We start from the raw sequence: 15,653 nt of genomic DNA, 5'->3' as shown, positions 1-15,653 counted from the left end.
TCAATTTAACATGTCACACAGGATCTGTGCAGCATTTTCCCAACTTTGGAGAATCCTGCAGTTTGGCAAAAAGTGTATTTTCCCTCTTTAAGAAACTTGCCAGAGCTCTGCAGGCTGAATCGAAACAAAGTATTTGTAATGACTATTGTAATACAGCCATGAGCTGTCTCCTTTTATCTGGCAACATTTTACACTTCCTTGATAAACTGATGTAGCCTAAGCGACAAAAAAGGCTGGCATCAGCAAACTTTCCATGTCACATGTTCTCACTGGGTTCTTTTATTGTTCTTTTGCTTGCTCAAGGTGCTTTAAAACAGCAGCATCAATATGATATATCAACGTCTGTGTCAGCAGAGCTTGTGTCTATAAAAAAACATTGGTCCTGCATTTGCTTAAGAATATAAGATAACCCAAAGACAGGAGCGATTCCTTATTGCTCACTTCAATGGACAAGCAGTGGCTTTCCTTACGTCCACCTGGCTAATAATGGTTTATGGAGTTTTCCTCCAGGAACTTGACTAAACCCCATTTAAACAATTCCAGATGCCTTGACCATATCCTCTGAGAATAAATTCCACAGCTTGACTGCACATGGAGTGAAAACAATAATTTCTCTGGTTTTCAATCTGCTACTTGTTCATTTCTGGGAGTATCCCCTAGTCTTAACTATTTTAAAAGTGTAATCAATCATTCTCTATTTTGCCTCTTTGACCAGTGGCATAGCCATGGGGGGGTCTCGGGTGGGCCTTCTCACCTTCGGCTCGGGCTCCTTCTGCTTTCATGGCTGGCGGGGGGATGCCAAGCCCCATCAGCTGAGGACGTCTCCTGCACGAGTCCTGCTTGTGCAGAACGAGCAGCACTTAATTCACCAGGTGCGCTTTGGCCGCTAATGCCGGCTCTGTCATGGATACTCACTTCAGTGACTGAACTGAGCATGTGCGGGAGTGCCAATGTCAGCGGCTGAAGTGTGCTGCCAACTGCAAAGCTGCTCTGGCAGCACAAGTGGGACTTGCACAGAATACATCTTTGGCTGCTGGGGCTTGGCATCCCCACCACCAAAGATAACATTTTAATATGTGGCAATGGCAGCAGTGGTGGAGGAGGAGAGAGGAGGAGAGAATACCAGGCCCCCTCAGTTCACCTTTGGGACCCCCCAGACATGGACTTCTGGCTACGCCTCCGTCTTCAACCCCACTCATGATTTCCTAAACTTCTACCACATCCTCCCTTACTCATCTCATCTTCAACCTGGAGCCCCAAACTGCTTAGCTTTTCTTCATAGGGGAGCCATTCAATCCTCTTTAGCCTTCTCTTTTTCTGTATCTTTCCTATTTCCACTGTACCCTTTTTAAGATGTGGTAACTAGCAGAGATGGGAATTTCAGTACTGTTTAAATTATAATGTGTGTTCTTACTAGACAGTATATGCCAGTGTTTCCCAAGTCCGGTCCTAAAGGACCCCTTGCCGGTCAAGTTTTCAGGACATCCACAATGAATATGCATGAAAGAGATTTGTGTATAATGGAGGCAGTGTATGCAACTCAAGTTCATGAATATTGATTGTGGATATCCTGAAAACCTGACTGGGAAGGGGTACTCTAGGACTGGACTTGGGAAACACTGCTGTATGCTATTACTACTACTACTACTTATTATTATTTCTAAAGCACTACTAGATGTACGCAGCGCTGTACACTTGAACATGAAGAGACAGTCCCTGCTCGACAGAGCTTACAATTTAATTAGGACAGACAAACAGGACAAACAAGAGATAAGGGAATATTAAAGTGAGGATGATAAAGTAAGGGTGCTGAACAAGTGAGTAAGGGTTAGGAGTTAAAAGCAGCATCAAAAAGGTGGGCTTTTAGCCTAGATTTGAAGACGGCCAAGATGGAGCTTGATGTACCGGCTCAGGAAGTCTATTCCAGGCATATGGTGCAGCTAGATAAAAGGAACGGAGTCTGGAGTTAGCGGTGGAGGAGAAGGGTGCAGATAAGAGAGATTTACCCAGTGAATGGAGTTCCCGGGGAGGAATGTAGGGAGAGATGAGAGTGGAGAGGTGTGACACAAACAAAAACAGAAACAAAAACAGCAAGATTAAAAGAAAAGGGTAAAAATGTAGCATATAGCCGTCAGCATTCTTTTTAAAAGCGCAAGCTGCGTAAGACCCAGATAGCGCTAGGTCTAATCCATCTGCCAGCATCAAATACCCAGGTCTTTCTGGGCCACTGGAAGTTATCCAGGTCTGGATAATATTCATGCTCGAGTAGCCAGTTCCTCGAGTAGAGGGGCATGGACACTAAAACACCACTGGGATCTGTACTGGGAATGGGATTAGTCCTTTATAACTTACATGAATGATGTGGTACCAAAAAAATACCTGTGGAGCTTAATCTGCAGGCGACTCAAACATCATTCGAATTTGTTAAATCACAGGTAGATGGTGCGGAATTGCAGGGGACTCTAGGAGTGAAATTGGTTTGGACAACTGTGGAGCGACGCGCATACGGAGAAGTAACCCAAGTTGCAGCACCTCAATGTTACTGTACTCTCTGCATTAGGAGTTGAAGAAGATATAGGTGGCACTTTACACAACACCTTATGATTTTTCACCTACTGTGTGATGGGACCCAGAAGGGAATAGTGGGTCAACTATTAAAAATATATATATATATATATATCAATCATTATTCCTCTGTATTGCTCAATGATGTGACCAGGTTGCTCAGTTATGGCCACTTAGGCATCCTTATTAAATATGTGCCAGTCTTGAGGCTTCAGCCCCACAGCAGCTGGACTGAGCAGAGTCGATAGTGAGTTCAAATATCATGTTTTCACTGACCTGGTGCTGTGCCACATGCACATACATAATTATGGCCCTTGGTAGTGCATTCCCATTCACTCATCTGTGACTAATCTTTTGAGTATTATGTGTCTTTACTAGCAAAAAAGGCCCGTTTCTGACACAAATGAAACTGGCGCTAGAAAGGTTTTCGTCGGAGTGTGTATGTTTGAGAGAGTGTATATGAGAGTGACTGTGTGAGAGAGAGAGAGAGTGAATGTGCGAGTGTGTGTGTGTGAGAGAGTGAGTCTGGGTGCGAGTGTGTCTGTGTGAGAGAGAGTGTGTGTGTGTGAGAATGAGAGTGTGTGCAAGCACGTATGTGAGACACAGTGTGAGAGAGAGTGTTTCACACAGATACAGTGTGTGCGAGAGAGAGAGTGTGTGAGACACAGACTCTCTGTGAGACTGAGTGTAGGAGACCAAGAGAGTGTGTGAGTGACTGTGTGACACATAGAGAGTGAATGTGATACAGTGTGAGACATAGAGTGTGTGAGAGTGAGAGAGAGAAAGACATTGACTGTGAGAGAGAGTGTGTGTGTGACAGTGATACCTCCCTCCCCCTCTTTGGTGTCAGGCCCACCCCCCTCTCTCTCTGGTGTCTGAGCGTTACTGTGCAGGACGCTGAGCTCTGGCTGTGCTTCAAGGAACTGACCAATCCTATTTAATAGAATGTACCTCCAACATTCTGAAGCCGAGAAACCTCGTGTGGTTGGTCACTTCTGCTTGTGACGAACCCGGAAGTATGTGATGTCAATTCAGGAGATGGATACAGAGAGCAGGAATGCCTCAGCCATGCAGTGAGCTTCAGAATGTTGGAGGTGCGTTTTATTATATATAGGATGTGTGTCTCTGGTTAATGCATTTAAAAAAAAAAAGAAAAAAAAACACCCAAAAAGGGGCCAGTAAAGCATGTGTCGCATTGTGGTTTGTTGTGGAAGGGTTTGAGAAAGTTCGGAGAGATCATGGTAGGTCAACACACTACCTGGGCCCCAGGCAAACACATCCTTTGGGGGAGTCCAACACTGGATTCCCATTCACTCCTCTGTCTTTCCCTCCTGTCTTTAACAAATTTGTCTCCTCTTCTCCTATATTAGAAACTGACTGAGTCCAGAGGTAACATGGAGCATCTATTTGAGGGCAGGCATTGGTACATTTGTATCTTCGGATGGCATTTCTTCATACAGGAGGTTCTCTGCTAGGGCGTTACTCCTGGTTATGGATAATGCCACTTTAGGTGGTGTCATCATGACAAAGTGGAGCTGTTGCAGGTGCCATCAGGTCATACCAGGTGATGGGATTATTCCCACAATCTATGTTTATTGGTGACAACACCACCTTCTAACTTGTTATAATAGGGATTATTACACCTTTCAGCGAACAGAATTCTGATGTTCAGAGTTTTAAAACAGGTCCAACATAGGGATTTGAAAATCTTGACTTTAAGTAACAGATATAATGGAATACTTACAGTAGGGTATGTGTTATCTATTGGTGTATTCTGGGAGGTTGCAAGTCACCTCAAACCTATATAGGGAATAAGATGGCACTTTAGACTGGCATAGTCTGGGGAGAGGTTCGGTCAAGGATGGTCCATAAGCAATTATTAAGACGGTCCAAATAATAATAATAATAATTTCCACAACTTATTTTTGGGCAAGCAACAATAACCTAATTTTCTAGTTCAGGATCCTTAGCAGATGCTTGCGACCTGAATTGCTCTCTGTTGGGATTTAGGATACCTGCACTTCTACTGGGGAGTGATGGATCCTTGAGGCACGTTACCTGGGCGTTCTTTACTGCATCACAGTACTGCCAGGGCTTCAAAGGTTGGTGGATATCCATCGCCAATCCTAAGATACACTTGGCGGGGTCATAACTCCCCGAAAGGTACAGATATGCTCCTAGGCCAATGATTTATTGGGCTTTATTCACACAGCTAGTTATCAGGGGTTTAACATGTGGTCTGCATTCTGTATTCAGTGGGTTGTACTTTGATCGTGGGGCTATATTCATTATAAGTTAATCATGGCATCTAATCAGGTAACAATAATCCTTTGCTGTATTCTTCCTTAAGGAAAGGTCTCAATTCTTCACTAAGGGTAGGTCAGTGCCTCATCAGGGCATTGGGACAAGCGGGAAAAATCCTTGAATGAATTCTTTACCTAAATGGAGGTTTTGATTCTGCTAATTTGTAACCTTGTGTCATTGATGCTGACTTTTTGGCAATAACCTACGGTATGTATCGGGATTGCATCATGGAGAAACCTTCCATGATCTTCTGGTCAGTTAACCCTATAGTCCCTCTGTTGGTTGCCCAGGATATTACTGGGTTCTTTCATTAGATACTTGCCTTCCTTATTAAGGAGTGGCAATGGCGGGGTGCTTTCCTATGATATACACATTGCTTCTAAGGTATTCAGGTTTATCACTACCTCACTTGCCTTAATTCGGATCCACCATGCTTACCTTTGCCTACGTGAGTTTTTGGCCATGTGGACAATATCTGGGCAATGAGCTAGATCTAAGGGCGCATCTTTCTGCTTTCTCTGATCACCACGCTTGTTTTATTACTGGTACCTGGTAGTTAGACCGATTATCATATTTCAAACCCCCTATACTTACCAGCAATTATGGTTAGGCCCTGACTGGAAATTAGAGGTGCTCATTGAGATTCTAACCTGTATCTCTTCGATCATGAATTGTGCTGTATGCTTGCTCAAACAAAAAAGTCTTCAGATTCTTTTTAAATAACGATAAGCTTTCAGTACATCTTAATTTTGAACTAGTCATGAAATCTCATTGCAAATTCTATTTTGCAAAATAATTAACTATGCCTCAGGGAGCGGTAGTTAGGCTTTAATGATAAAGTTGATAGTTAAACTACACCGCTAGTTTGCTACTGGGCTATTTGGATAGAGTACCTTATAGCCAAATAGCTTGCACTAGAGAGTAATTAGCCCTTCCATTTCTACAGTGTAGCTCACTTTATTATACAGCTGGAGTTGTTGGAAAAGTCTCTTCAGTAAATACCATTTACCAGTTTGCGTTACAGCAATGAGCCAGATTCCTTGCGTAAGCATAGAAAAACTCATCCTCAACTTCAGGAAGTAGTGCTTGTTAAAGCAACTCTTCAAAGCAGGGAGGTAAAAAGAAGCATGTTAAAATGCTTTTGTATGGGTAAAATTCAAGGGTGCAGTAAAAGCTATCTTTCAAGCCTCTTGCTGATTGCAAAGTTTTCATTTGCTTTCTACTTAGCCCACAGTGACATAAGCTTTACTGCAGCCGGGCATCCCATTAACATGTGTCTGTAGGTGAAAATTTTCTGCAAGGGTTCCGTTTTCCTAGGCAGTCCAGGGCCTACAGTATGGCATACAGATTCTGTAAGCTTATTGCCCAAAAAAAGCATTTGGGGGTTTGTATCCTCTAGTAGGCCCCAATTCACATAGTTACTGCTTTTGAGGCATAAGGGCTTTCAAGGCATCAGTATAGTGATGCAGGGATTTTAGTACAATTTAACTTCATCCAATATAAACTGGATGTCTCCGAAGTAGGCTGCGGAGATAAGGGATGTCCTATTTACCTCAGGAAGAGTGAACTCTGTACAGGCTGCTGGTTGTATCCGACCCATCGCGTATCTCATGAATCCATTTTGTCTTCTCTGCTTCCCAGATAGGCTACAAACAGTGGTGATGCGAAAGAACTAGTAGTTACAATGTCGATGAGGGACTTTACAGACTCATATTGTTGAGAGATGTCTATATATTCACATATTTATACGATGATATGGCTGGCCATAGCCACTGAGTGTATTCCTAGTGGGGTACGTCTCTCACCACTGAGCGGAATAAGCGTCTTCCCCTTAGGCTTACCTGCTATGAGTGGAGGAGTGGCCTAGTGGTTAGGCTGGTGGACTCTGGTCCTGGGGAACTGAGGAACTGAGTTTGATTCCCACTTCAGGCACAGCTCCTTGTGACTCTGGGCAAGTCACTTAACCCTCCATTGCCCCAGGTACAAATAAGTACCTGTATATGTAAGCCGCATTGAGCCTGCCATGAGTGGGAAAGCGCGGGGTACAAATGTAACTAAAAAAAAAAAAACTGAAGTGTGAGTGGGCAACTAACATAAGCACAATTCAAAGGGCATTCACTTTCGGGTGATGAAAGTGGGCACAATTAATCATCAGTGGGTACGTGTTCAATCTTATTTTCTTTTGTCCAATCTTTCTGCAGGTTTTGATGGTCAGAGGCACAATCACAGGAAAGTGTGGGCAACATCCCTGTTCACGGTGATTCAATTGCCTGAGCAATTACGGACTGTGGGACCCAACATCATCCTTCGACGGTGCCGTTCGGCACGTTAAGTGGAGAGCGAGGAGGCTTAGGAATGTGATTGGATGAATTGATGCTCAGGCGTTGCAGGGCAGGGATTGGCAGACGTCAACACTTTTGAGCACAGGTCCTGTGCAGGGAATCTTCTCAGACAGAACAATCACATCCGTGAGAAGATGGCATGCAATAACTCATTTGAAAAAATGGTCCCGTCCCTAGCCTCCTTGACAAAGGTTGCAGGAGGTGTGTGAGACTCTTTCCCTTGGGCCACAACTGACCACAGCTAATAGTGGTTGCCTGGAACAAGTTGTATTTAACTACCCCAGGCTAGTGGCAGGAATACCCGAGCCTGAGTGATTAGAGGAGCGCCAATTCATCAAGCTGCGGTTTGGTGCAGATGGGTTAAATGCACCTGGGTTGGACGCACCTTGCTGGGTGGTGGGAGCATCTACAGCATATAGCTCATTGATCAGTCTTGCTTATGGTGGCAGACTGGGTGCTTTATTTGTGAGCTTTTAAGAGCTTACAGTGTGGCTCAGGTATCCTGCGTTGATTGTTTGTATTTAATACAATCATGTCTATTAATAAAGCTGTGGCCAAGTTGTTCCCACTTAATTAATGTGTGTGATTTATATTGGGTTCAGAGTGGTAAAGGGCTGGGACAGGGTGTCATGGCTGCCTATGTTATGAGAAAAGATGTCTACACTGACTTTTTCTCAAAAACAGCAGCAGTAGCTAAAGGGTGGGGGCTGGGGAGGAAGATATTCTGTTCTAGGCAGGCTTGTCCTGCTTCTTTAAAGAAATTGTCTTATGTACTGTGTAGGTTTTTAGTCAGGCCATGCAAAGAGCAAATTCAACTGAATTTCATGCATGACACATCTGGGCAGACCTAGGATTTTTAAAAGTGATGTGGTATGTCAGAATCTCCCTTCTACCTTTGTCTTCTCTGATCCCTCCAGTTTCATTGAAGTGATGAAAAGTTCAGACTGGACCAATTCCAGTACCAAAGCATTCTGGTGCTCGTCCTTCAAAATGTGTTAAGAAGGATTACCTAGTTACTAATACAGAACCACTAAAATTTTAATTTTCATGAATTAGAATAAGGATATACAGCCAAAATAGTTTCCTTGAGCTGTTTATGGAAATTTTCATTTGTATGCACAATTTGCAAATAGTGAACACTCTTTACGACAGGAAAAAAACCCAACTATTTCAGGTGAAAAATGACATAAAACAAATGAGAATTCCCCATTTAGAAAGATGTTAAGGATGGTCTTGATGTATGACTGCCACTGAATTGACCTTTAAACTACTCTCCTGTTTTCAGCCCTGGGATTTCCTGTTATATGTGGTAACATAGCAAAGGTCACTCAGATACTTGGATACAGTAGGAATAGATCGGTTCACAAAAAGGAAAAATAACCTGACTTGTCAATACTAATTATTACACATTCAGCAGATTGTAGTAGAGAGTGGACTTCAGCTCCAAAACGTGGTACACAGCAGAAAGAGAGGTAAGGCGCCACAGGCAGGTATAAACCTTGGTCTGACTCAGCATGGGTGATCAGACAGCTGGATCAAGGGAGAGTATTAGATGGTGTACTAAGATTTTAGCAAAGTCCTTGACATGGTTCCACACAGGTGCCTTATAAACCATGTGATCTCAGTACAGATCCACAAGTGACTGGGTTAAGAACTGATTGAGTGGATGGCATCAAAGGGTAGTGGTAAATGGAATTCACCCTGAGGAAAGAGATGTTACCAGTAGCATGCCATATGGATTGGTGAACTGACCACTGGAACAATGGGCAGTGCCTCAGGGCCCACAGCAGTAAGGGGCCCACTCTCCTCCAGCTTCCATCTAATTTAATCACTTTTGATTGGAGGTTAGGAGCCCAAGGCCCTTATTGCCAGAGAGCCCAGAACAATCAGTCACCCCTGGTTCTTGGTCCAATTGTTTTAAACATTTTTGTGAGCAATATTGCCGAAGGGCTCTCAGGTAAGGTTTGCTTCTTTGCCGATGATACCAAAATGTGCAAGAGTAAATATCGACAGTATAGACAGAATAAGGATGGATCTAGCGACACTTGAGGAATAGTCCAGAATTTGGTTGCTAAGATTTAACGCTAAAAAATGCAAGGTTGTTCATCTGGGCTGCAAAAACCAAAGAGAGAAGTACAGTATAGGGGGTGAAATACTCCTGTGCATGAAAGAGGAGTGAGACTTTGGGGTAATCATATCTGGCAATCTTAAGAGACCTCATTTAGAGTACTGTATACAATTTTGGAGACATTACATTCAAAAAGATATAAACAGGATGGAGTTGGTCCAGAAGGCAGTGGTCTTAATCATATAGCTTATGGGAACGACTTAAAAATCTTAATATGTATATATTGGAAGAAAGGTGGGTGAGGGGAGATATAACAGAGACATTTAATATAACTGCGCAAGAGGCGAGTCTCAACTGAAAGGAAGCTCAGGAAAGAAGGGACATAAGATGGAAGGTGAAAGGGGATAAGTTCAGGAGTAGTCTAAGGAAATACTTCTTTACAGAAAGGGTGGTGAATGCATGGAAGAGTCTCCTGGTAGTAGTAGTGACGAAGACTGTATCTGAATTCAAGAGAGTGTGTGACAAGCATGTAGGATCTCTAAGGGAGAAAAAGGAACAGTGAATGGTATGGTTGGGCAGACTTGACGAGTCATGTAGTTTTATCTTGCATCATTTTCTCTTTTTGTGTTTTTCTATACTGAAAGAATGTTAGCCAGATTCTGAAAACAAGCGCTTCAGAGTATGAATTGAGGTGGTTCAAAAAAGATTTTGTGTTGGCAAATTAGGAACTTCGAGAGTGGAGGTAGTAGTAGTTTGGTGTAAGGTATGAACAAGATTCTCTTGTAGAAACTGATGGAAGCAAGGTCCATTTCCAACTACTTAGGTCAAAAAATGAATCAACAAGGTAAAACGCAGCTGATAGTTCTTCATAGAATCAGGGAGTATATGGTGTACCCTGCATGGAAGAATTTGTAAAAGGTTTCTGGTACAAAGAGACATATCCCCTTTTACCAAGTTTCAGTTTAAAAGCAATTCTGAAAAGGGCCAGCAATAAGTCGGGAAGGGTGGCTGGGACTTAATGAACCCATTCTTTCAAGACAGACGCAGCCACAATTGTGGTGGCTGCAGAGTTGATGGACCCAGAGGAAAGTTAGGGTTCTCTCATTTTATATGAGACCCAAAGGACTGAGCAATGCAAGGGGCTTTCATTTCCAGGTGCTGGGAATGGACAATGTACCTAAGTTGTGGATATTCCTTTGTATACTGAGTCCACAGAAGAAGTTCCGATATAACTGTATGGAATGTAGCTGGGCTTGGTAGCACACCAGATGATACTTCGGTGGCCAGGTGTGAAAGGGATGTTGTGGTACCATTTCAAGGATCTGAATTGGCAAAGAGCTGAGTGGGGGACCCCTGCCCTTTTCTGTCGTATTGGACCCCAACTATCTTATTTCATCATCAGTCCAGCTCCACTTTTTATTTAGAACATATATAACTCCTTTATCACATCATAATCTTCAACGTCCTTAATCTTCATATAATTATAAATAGATTATTTATCTTTATAAATGTTTATGTTCACGGAAAACAACATATGTGCCTCTAGGGGATAAAGTGCCTGACTCAAATTCATGTTTCACCTCTGGCTCCTTAACTGGCTCAGTTCCCTTCAGGCTCTATACTCCCAAGTTAAAAGGTCAACAAACCAGCAAATCAATTGTGCAATTCTGAAAGAACACATTTTTAGCTCAAATGATTCAATTTCCCATAACCCCAGGGAAGGGAAAAATAATGCATAGGAAATCTTGTGCAAGCCAAAAAGCCAACTCACTTCCAGGAAAAAAAAGTGAGTTTTTAGACCTACATTGCTAAAATTGAGGACCTAGCCAAGATTAGTTTTTAGCTTGTATTTTTTTTTCTCTGTGAAATTGTTTTTCTTTACCAAATGTTGGTCAACACACTTAAATTTGGCCCATATGGAAGAAAAGAAATCAGGTCTCACCTTTATTTGGACGTTTACAACAGTGGAAGAATATTTGGATGGTCTTACAGACAAGTGGGCTAACCCTCAATGTTGCCAATTTACAGCTTTTTGGATCTAGAGCACCAAGACATCAATATTTACCTATGGACTAAGCATCAATGGGAAGTTTACTATCTGTATGAGGACTGCAACTGACTAGGTATGAGGTCAAAGAAAATTCCAACATAATTAAAAAAAAACTGAAGAATTAGTAAATATATTTACTAATATGCTGGCAAAAGATAAAGTTATAAAGTTTTTTTTAAAGACATGTTCATTGTGTTCTTCTAAGTGGTGATTTCACCAAGTAGAAAGTTTGTCCTGTTTGTCTGTCCTAATTAGATTGTAAGCTCTGTCGAGCAGGGACTGTCTCTTCATGTTCAAGTGTACAGCGCTATAGAAATGATGAGTAGTAGTAGTAGAAAAAAACAGTAAAGGGTACACACAATCTTGTACTCCCAGTGAGAAAGAATCCTCATGTAATCTAATGAGCCAGATGGTTACAACAAAACCCAATATAAATGAAATGACAGCTCTGTCTTCCTGTCACAGGAGAAAAATTTAAAGCCGTTTTTGTTAAGAAAGATATATTAAACAAAATATTGAGTGCTGTTGTATATAACCATTGGTTGTAACATGCTGGAATACAATCAATAACCAAGTCACAGATCATTCACAAAAGAAAAAAATAATATAGTAAAAATTAAAATACCATAGTAATGTTAGCAGACCACTGCATCAAAAGATGGGAAATTCCAAAGCCAAATCAACTCTACTGCATGCTCCTATGGAAAAAAAAATAACATAAAGAACTCATGTGTATCTACCACTTCATGTTACCGACTCTCACTGCTATAAAACCTAACCTCAACCTGCACTATCCCAACTGTAAAGGTCTCAAGTACAAAACTTATTATGGATCCAATTTCTCCTTCCTGGGCAGCCAACTCTGGAATGCCCTTCTTAGACATATCCGATCAATCTTTGACCATCTACCTTTCAGGAAAGCATGAAAAACCCATTTATTCAAGCAAGCCTACCCTAAAGACCCTGATTAAACTTATGAACCGATCTACCTAACAAACACCGAAGAAGCAACGACAACGACATTGACCCAGACCACATCTCCCACATCACCCCCCACATCACCTATTGCTACCAACCCATCCATTCTTCTATTTCTCCATCCAATCACTACCCCATATCGCCTATATTTACCGACCCATCCAAGCTACTCCTATGCTACATTTAATTTTCCTACCTGTCGAACAAAATTCTGTATAACCTAATACTATGTAAGCCGCATTGAACCTGCTTTTAGTGGGAAAGCGTGGGATACAAATGTATTAAATAAATAAATAATAAACCTGGGGATATGGAAATGCCTGCTGTACCTGACTGTAACTCACCTTGAGTCACCAATGAAAATGTGTGAGCTAAAGAAAAACAAAAGATCTCTACTACTTACTACTTATAATTTCTATAGCGCTACTAGACGTATGCAGCGCTGTATGTTGGACAAAAAGAGACAGTCCCTGCTTGAAAGAGCTTACAATCTAACTAGGACAGACAAACAGGACAAATAAGGGATAAGGGAGTTACAAAGGTGGGAATGATAAAAATGGGTGCTGAACAAGTGAGAAAGGGTTAGGAGTTAAAAGTGACATCAAAAAGGTGGGCTTTTAGCCTAGATTTGAAGACAGCCAGAGATGGAGCTTGACGTACAGGCTGAGGAAGTCTATTCCAGGCATACGGTGCAGAAAGGTAAAAGGAACGGAGTCTGGAGTTAGCAGTGGAGGAGAAGGGTGCAGATAAGAGATTTACCCAATGAATGGAGTTCCCGGGGAGGAGTGTAGGGAGAGATAAGAGTGGAGAGGTACTGAGGAGCTGCAGAGTGAATGCACTTGTAAGTCATTAAGAGGAGTTCTTGACTTACAAGCGCATTCACTTGTTTGAACTAACTCTCTACTCAGCCCTATAATTTAATTACATCAAACAAAAGAGATGTATTATGCCAACTCTAAGACAGACAAGGAGGGCAAGAGGATAGGATGATCCCATGAAAACCCTGCCAAGACTTTCATTAGTGCATATGTGCAACTACTCTACGATGAAATTCTTTACTTTTAAGTTAGATTAGTTAACTTATCACAATACTTGTAATAAAACAAAAACAGAAAAAAAACCCTGTGTTTTATATATTGGGTCAAATCTGTGCAAATTAGATTATTAAAGGGTTTTAGGAAAGCTTTAGAAACCTACGCGCCTTAGTGTTTTTAACACGCCTACAATTAGCACATGCACTAACTGTGTAGGCACGATCCCAAAAATGTACAAAACATTTTATACTGCTTAACCCAGAAACAGTGGATTTTCCCCAAGTCCATTTAATAACGGTCTATGGACTTTTCCTTTAGGAAGCCATCCAAACCTTTTTTTAAACTCCGCAAAGCTAACAGCCTTTACCACATTCACTGGCAACGAATTCCAGAGTTTAATTACACGTTGAGTGAAGAAACATTTTCTCCCATTCGTTTTAAATTTACTACATTGTAGCTTCATCGAATGCCCCCTAGTCCTAGTATTTTTGGAAAGCATGAACAGACGCTTCACATCTACCCATTCAACTCCACTCATTATTTTATAGACCTCTATCATATCTCCCCTCAGCCGCCTTTTCTCCAAGCTGAAGAGCCCTAGCCGCTTTAGCCTTTCGTCATAGGGAAGTTGTCCATCCTTTATCATTTTTATTGCCCTTCTCTGCACCTTTTCTAATTCCAGTCTTTTTTGAGATGCGGCGACCAGAATTGAACACAATATTCGAGGTGCAGTTGCACCATGGAGTGATACAAAGGCATTACAACAGCCTCATTTTTGTTTTCCATTCCTTTCCTAATAATACCTAACATTCTATTTGCTTTCTTAGTTGCAGCAGCACACTGAGCAGAAGGTTTCAACGTATCATCAACGACGACACCTAGATCCCTTTCTTGGTCCGTGACTCCTAACGCGGAACCTTGCATGACGTAGCTATAATTCGGGTTCCTCTTTCCCATATGCATCACTTTGCACTTTCCCATCCAAAATAGTGGGTCTGGCTATGCCACTGCAGTAAATGAGAAGAAGCCCATTCAATTCCTATAAGCTTCCTCTCATTTGCTGCGCGGCTTTGTAAAGGAAGCTCCTAAATTGCATGTGCAAATCGGGCGCACAATACATGGGTCCCCGTTTACTAAGGTGCGCTAACGTTTTTAGCGCATGCATAAAATTAGCGCGTGCTGTGCAGGCACCCATGGGAACATTGTGAGCGCAAACACAGCACGCGCTAATGGTTAGTGCGTGCTAAAAATGCTAACGTGCCTCTAGCGCAACTTAATAAATAGGGCCCTCAGTGACTTTTATAGAATTCGGGGGGGGGGGGGGGGTAGGTATGTGGGGTCAATAGACTGGAGAAAGCTGAAAAATAGAATAGAATGGTGGTGGGGTGAAGAGGGGTTGGTGGTTGAGAGGCTAGGATAGGGGAGGGCAGACTTATACGGGGTCTGTGCTGGAGCCGGTGATGGGAGGCGGGACTGGTGGTTGAGAGGGCTGTGCCCTGAAAAAGACAGGTACAAATCAAGGTAAGGTATACACATATGAGTTTATCGTAGGCAGACTAGATGGACCGTGCAGGTCTTTTTCTGCCGTCATCTACTATGTTACTATGTAAGCAAGGAAAGGGTCAGCACAAGATACTAAGGTCAGTCTAATCATTTGTAGCAAGAGTTTTATCTAACAAAATAATCAGACACCTATGCCAAGTAATTTTACTTACAAAGATTATGGAAAAAAATAAGCAAAGCTCTGTATACTCTGCAGAACAAAAGGCTGCTGTGTTCAAAGGAGCACACAGAGAGAAAACCTGAAGCTGAAAGAGGTCACCTGTGCTAAAGCACGGTTTATTCACACTGTAAGAAGTCAGCAAAAATGTAAGAAAAAAAAAAAGCATTTCAATCCATGGCCTGGGATCTAAGTCATCCATACAGTGTTCCAAAGACAGAGGAGGATTTCAGCTCTTGAATGACAGTTGAATCTGTTTGGGTAGATGTGTATGATTGGTCATATACAACTGTTCATATGTCAATGAAGACATTTTTCTACTAGAACTACATCAAAAAATAAAAGTGCTTTGGTTTATTGAAGAAGCAACAAAGTGAATTAGAATCAGAATGATACAAATATCAACATATACAAAATATATTTATTAATTTTACCTATCCTTCAAATGTTTTATTTCTATTGATTACCTTAAAAAGTGGACTAACATGGCTACCACACCTTTATATCCATGGTGGAAATCCTGAAAATGTGAAATGACTGTAACCCTCGAGGGCAGAGTTTGAAGACCCCTGACCTACAAGGTGGAGCCACA

The 15,653-nt window shown here is 41.9% G+C and overlaps 1 protein-coding gene across 5 annotated transcripts in view; it reads right to left on the bottom strand.

The window, feature by feature from the left end:
• LYN (LYN proto-oncogene, Src family tyrosine kinase) overlaps window positions 1–15,653 on the bottom strand; it is a 194,180-nt gene that overhangs the window by 174,832 nt on the left and 3,695 nt on the right. For 2 of the 5 annotated variants that reach the window (XM_030214543.1, XM_030214552.1), the window contains exon 2: window positions 11,955–12,027. The exons of the other annotated variants lie outside the window; for them this stretch is intronic. The gene's annotated coding sequence lies outside the window, so the exon portion shown is untranslated. The remainder of the gene's footprint in view (window positions 1–11,954; window positions 12,028–15,653) is intronic. 5 annotated transcript variants of the gene reach the window in all.

The sequence above is a fragment of the Microcaecilia unicolor genome, chromosome 1, assembly GCF_901765095.1.
Source record: "Microcaecilia unicolor chromosome 1, aMicUni1.1, whole genome shotgun sequence".
In the NCBI taxonomy this organism is placed as follows: Eukaryota; Metazoa; Chordata; class Amphibia; order Gymnophiona; family Siphonopidae; genus Microcaecilia; species Microcaecilia unicolor.
This window is presented reverse-complemented; position numbering and strand designations above follow the sequence as displayed.